The sequence below is a fragment of the Triturus cristatus genome, chromosome 2_2 (assembly GCF_964204655.1).
Source record: "Triturus cristatus chromosome 2_2, aTriCri1.1, whole genome shotgun sequence".
Taxonomy (NCBI): Eukaryota; Metazoa; Chordata; class Amphibia; order Caudata; family Salamandridae; genus Triturus; species Triturus cristatus.
This window is the reverse complement of record NC_140582.1, coordinates 898,783,276-898,789,767: the sequence shown is the minus strand read 5'-3', so window position 1 is coordinate 898,789,767 and position 6,492 is coordinate 898,783,276.

Here is a 6,492-nt window from a genome sequence, read left to right as displayed (position 1 = left end):
ACCCAATGACAAATCACACTACACACAACAGCAGGCCTGGTCACACACCCCCCCTCACACAAGCACACACCCCCGGGGCAGGCAACGGATTTACCCACTCTCACAATGTACATGTGACACAACAAGACCAATCCATAGCCAAATAAGCATCCCAGCCAACAATCTACTGGCAAACACTCAGAAGCACATACCAATCTGTCCCCCGCAACATAACCATCCCCAAGTGTACATTGAAAGGAATGCTAGGCACATCCAACCACCTGGAGGAACTGTGACTACTTGAATATGTATGAAACATGGATGTGGCATGAAACAGTATTAACATTGTCTCTCTCTCACACACAGGGTAACGTCATTGACCTCCCCCTAACAATGGGGGGGAACAATCACAGTCCCAGGCTCAGCGTGAAGATGATCCAACCGGCAGCGACGACTCTCACCACTCCATGGATGACCCTGACCAACCTGGCCTCTCTGGTGCCCAAGCCCCTGCAGCACCTGCGTCAGGTACATCTGTGCCAACCCCCACCCCCATTCCTGCGACATCCCAGGAGACACCCAGGAGCCCTGCTCGCACTGAACAACACAGCCAGTCTGACCAGGAGGGACAAGGTTCTCCGGGCACCCAGGAGGAGGCAGACGACCACGCTAATGCCATCCCTCAGGGGTCCCGTAGACCTGATGTGCCCACAACGGCAGGCCAGGCTCGTGTGGGCAGGGGTGGTGGGAGTGGAGGCAGGCGGAGGCGAGAACCTGACCAGCCAGCTGAGGGAACCGGTATGGCACACATGCGCCACATCCTGGACACATACCGGCGTGACACCAGGGGCATCAGCCAGGTTTTGTCGAGCCTCACAGACATCAAGGGGACCTTCGACGAGATGATGAACCTGCAGGCCGAGCAACATGCCAGTCAACAACAACACCAAGGACCGATGGAGGCAAGACTGGCTGACCTCCTGGCGGTGCAAACGGACATGAGCCGTTCACTCCGTCAGATCGCCAACAACATGGGCAACCCTCCCTGTGCCACCAGGCGAAGACCACCACCAGCCACAGGGAGGGAGGAGGAGGAGGATTCGTCCGACGGAGCATCACAAGCATCGTCAAGGCCTGCATCTGAGGGTCCCGCGAGGAAGGTGGGTCGTCCACGGAAAATACTGTGAGAGTCAGCGGACCATCCACATCTCCCAGGTCACCTGGCCTGGCACCTGGCCCTCTGGCGCAACAGCACCACCTCACCCAATGACATTCTCTGCCACGTGGACTTGCTGGTCACAGTCTGACCAATGATGACCAACACTGTGGTCTGGACTCTGATGACTCCAACTGACAAGGATGCCATCTCCCCCTGTGAACTTTGGATTCAATGCACCCGGTAGAGCACCTTACTTCATCCACCAAAAGACTTACCCCACCAAAAATAAATACTTAATTTTGTCATGAGATGTTGCTGTCATTTGGCATTATTCACCAACGTATGTGTGTGTAAATGTCAAACTATGCCTGAGTGTTGAACTAACTCCACACATCCATACCCTGGGATCGGAATCTGTTACAGGACACACATGGGTCACAATGTATCATTCAATGCAGACATGGAGCACAATACTCACCTGTGATGGCCTCAAGCTGCTGAGGGGGTGCTAGGGAAACTGTGAGGACACACCTATTTGGAAGAGTAACATTAAGGCGTAGAGGTCATGCCTCATTTGGAGGTTCCTGGGGAGAGAGTCCCAGGTATGTGTTCCCAGGTGGGAGAACTTTGTCCTGCATGCAGGAGTACGGTGGATCAGAAGAATGGTGGCCAGGTTAAGGTTGGATGCACGGAGATGGCACTACGGGGTCTCGGATGACAGTGGTTTTGGGTCAGGGTTGTGGCCTGCCTCCTGAGTGTGGGTGAGGAGTCTAGAGGTCATCCTGCAGCACACAGTGATCCATTGCAGCTATCTCTGCTGGACGGTGATGTGGCTGGGGCGCGGGATGTTGACGCTGAGGTGTGCAGATGCAGCCTGGATGTTGACAAGTGTCCCTGGATTTTGGATGTGGCTGCTCCGTAGAGGGCAGGGCAGTATTTGACACGGATGTTGTTGTGGACCTGGGGGATGGTCCGTCTTACCTTAGAGTGGATCTATCTGGGGATCATGTGCATAATGCTGAGGGTGTTGTAGTGTGAGGTACAGATGCTGGTGATTACCATGGCAAATTAGAGCAAGCAATACATGATGCACAACATCTTGTGTGCGTGGACACTGGGTGCCTGTGCGGGGCTTCTGTGGGTGGGACACAAGCAGTTGAGCCAGCTGTAAGGGGACAATCCTCAGATGTTGACCTCAGTCCTGTACAAGTCCTGCCTCAGGTGGCTGCTGTTCTGCCATTCATCTATGGATCCGATGCAATCTTGAATATTGGAACTGGAAATGTCTGCGTCCTTGGTGAAGGTAAGGAGCGCCTGGCTGTCAATGGCATACGAGTTGATGATGAGGTCGTGTGCGCATGTGATGGTGGATAGGGGGGTCCTGGACACATTGTAGATGGACACGCTGAAAGATGATACCTGTGCCATGTGCCTCACGACGAAAGCATACTACATGCCGAAGCCTTGAGTCCCACTCCCATGGCCTTGCAGGGGTACAGATCCGGTGGGGAGTAGGAGGGACATGACCTGGTGGGTGTGACAGGTCCTGGAAGGCGTGGCAGCGCTGTGTAGGCAGTCGGAGTTGCACACTCATCATGCAAAGGTGTTGTGTGTGCGCTCAGTGCATGCCTGAGAGCAGGCGGGAGATGTGTGGATGGACCTTGCTTGGAGGGTGGCTGCAACATCACACTGTAGTGTGATGTGGGTCATGCAAGGACCTGAGGGTCATGCAATGTGCACGTTGCATGTGCAGACGGTCCAGCCTTTGGTACCGCGTGGCCGCAACTGTGGCACAGACAAGCCGAAGACAGCCAAATGAATGTGTTGAGGGAGGAAGGGAGGAGCACCTTTGATTTGTGTGTGTTGCCAAATCTGGAAACTACTTGTGCCCTTGCTGCAGTGGCTGCAACAGCAGGCGGCATGTCCTGGGAATTATGCCACAATATCCACACAAAGACTAGGATGTCAGAAAGGACTACTGCAACAGGTGTATGTCAAGGAAGGAGTTACCGGTTTGCAATGGCACACCCAGAGACAAAGGATGCACAATCAGCAAAGATGACTGGCACCGGATCATGAAACTGAAGGCCGAGCTGCGCACAGGAAACACACCCCAGAAGGTGTTGACGGCCCGTGGGGGGGACTAACATGCCAAAACACATACACAGCCATGGACAACATGCACAATAGAGAATCAAATACATGAAGAACAGCATGCAGGTTGCTAATCTACACATAGACTCATATGCACAATCCTTGACAACCATGCCAGAGATGCCGCATGCACAGTGGCAAGAGATCTGCATTGACAGAGATGAGGCACCTTGGAGGCTGAGGAATACCTTTATTACTCAGGCTCACACCTATGCAAAAGCATCAACATTAACAGACTCACAGGTCTATTGGATTAACATGTGGGACCTACCCCGGACACCCCCTTTGCACCACAGATGCTGTAAATCCATTGTACTGGCACACAAGTGAAGGGGTTGAGCCAAACATCCCCTGATGCACACGGAGAGGCTGCAATTCCCCATTGAGCATCATATGGGGATGTCCCGCAATATGTCCACCAGTAGCCTCCCGTATGTTTCAGAGGGAAGTTGTACACACATTGATGCCTTCATCACAAACTACAATCCCATAACAGATGACTGTCACGGAGTGTGACTATCAATTCATGTGAGTCATGCCACATGTCATGTGCCCCATGGTGAGTCGACATGTATGCATAGTAACTAAGGGTGGGCGTAGTTCGCGAAGTAGCACTTCGCGAAGCTACGCAAAGTGAAGTTCGCACTACGCGAGCTACGCGTAGCACTTCGCGAACTGCGAAGTAACATGTTCGCACTGTGCAAGATGTTGTTTTCAATGATTGCACAGTGCGGACAAGCAACCGGCACTGTGCAATCATTGAAAATGGCATCTTGCACAGTGCGAGCTGTAGTTTTCTGCTGCTCGAGTAGATTTTTACTCGAGCTGCAGCTTTCTCAACGCGAACTGGTAGTTTCTCATCGCGAGCGGTCGCGAGCATACGCGACCCCTCGCAATGAGAAACCTGACCTTCTCGCGTTGGGAATCTCGCCGGGAGGTTTATTTTCCATGCTCGCGATCGCGAACAAGGAAAAAGTCTCGCCAGGATGTCATTTTGCTTGCTCGCGGTCGCAGCACTACGCAACACTACGCTACGCGTGTTCGCACTGTGCTACGTGCAGTTCGCGTAGTGCGAAGTAGCGCGAACTTCGCAAACTACGCGAGCGTAGCGTAGTGCTTCGCCCAGGCCTAATAGTAACATAACCTGCACAGGAGCAGTGCCCACACATTACAAACAACTACCACACCCAAAAAGCCTTGCTGCAATCCTTACCCAAAGGAGAATTTTCACCATGTCCGTGCATGTAACGCTGATTCAGCACACTTTGCATTACTCATGAGGAATAGGGGCGCACAATGATGCCACGAGCAGACAGCATGCACAACTACCTGGGGATTAGAGACACACAAGAAGTCAGGAAAAACATAGTCATCCGCATGCATGGTCATGTACTCTACATGAATAAGGTTAACACCATGCCAGTTGTCAATTGAGTGTGTCAGCTATAATGTGTGGAATGACATCAGCACTTGAGTGACACATCAGCACACACCTCAAAGTCACTTAGCATACAGTCAGCTGGACACACACATTGCAACACATGCCACACAAGGCTCAAAGCATGCACACTCAGACCCAGGGACTCACCATTATGAGAAGAAGTTGCGTATGAGCTGACTCGGGATGTCCTCCTCCTCCTCCTCCTCCTCCTCTTCCTCCTCACTTGCCTCGTGACCAAGGCCGTCATCCTCCACGGGTGGATGTTCCTGCTCATCGGGATCCAGGATGAGTGGCACAGCTTTCTCCACTGCCATGTTGTGCAGCATGCAGCACACGAGGAAGATTTTGCAGACCTTCACCGGTGCATATGGGAGGGACCCGCCGGTCTTGTGGAGGCACCGGAATCGGCTCTTCAGGAGGCCAAACGTCCTCTCAATCACTCGCCTGGTCTGCCCATGGGTGTTGTTGTAACGGTGATCTGCAGCTGTTCTTGGGTTGCGGAGAGGCGTCACCAGCCATGGCATGTTGGGATAGCCAGAGTCCCCTACATGGAAACGTCATGTAAAGAAGTGGGCCAGGAGATGCCGTCACATACTAAGATACCGCTGAATACTGGACAAACAGAGTCTACTCAACAACAAGACATGCTCGTTCGTTGTGCAGCTGCCGCATCATTTCTGGCACCCTGCTATGCCTCATGATGTAGGCAACGTGTGCTGACCCTGGAAAACGTGCACAGACATGGGAAATCACCATGTTAGCAAGACACACCACAAGGGCATTAATGGAGTGGTAATGTTTACGGTTACGGAAGGCTACCTCCTGTGCCTGTGGTGGTACCAAAGCCACATGTGTTCCATCAATGGACCCAATTACATGGGGCATCCCTCCCAGGGCATAGAATTCACCCTTGATACCTGTCAACTGCTCACGAGTTGGAAAATGGATGAATTCATCCAGGTGCTCCAACATGGCTTCTAAAACATCATGCAGGACATGGCTGAACATGGTCTGAGACATGCCACTCACATCAGCTATGATCAATTGAAACGTACCGGTGGCAAAGAAATGTAGGGCTGACATCACCTTCATCTTGGGGGTCAGCGCAGTCGGATAACTGTGTCGCGGTTGGAGGTGTGGGGCCAGCCTGTTTGTCAGACCCATAATTAACCGTTGGGGGAATCTGTAGCGGCGTATGCAGTCACGTTCCCTCATGGCAGCCAAGTCTGGCATTGGTCAGGGGAGAGGCGGTGCCCTGCAGAAAATTGGAAGGAATAATGAAGATTGAGTACATTACTACACCAATGTCAATGAACTGAGCACATGTTCAACAGCTAATACACATATGCCACCTACAGAGTCCGGTCTGTGCAATACATCCTGCACACGTATGCCAGCCAGGTGATGCTCCTACCAAGAGCCAGCTACAAACATGGATTGTCAAGTTCTACATGAAAAGCCAATGAAAGTAGCTGTGGGCCAGTGTGAGTGAACAGCCAGACACATTACAGGAGTGACACACATCCACATATGTGCATTTGAAGGATGTCATCTCATACAGACAGCTGCCGGCAAGCTAGACGCACAGGTCACATGTCATGGAAAAAGGACAGACCACACACCTTGCCATGAAGGGGTACATGTCAAATATGATCACACAGACATTGAGACTACGCAGATATGTCCTAAGCTCGCAAGTCCCTGTTAGATGCATACAGACACACGTCACGTGTTATTCCACATGTGTCCTGGTGTGCGT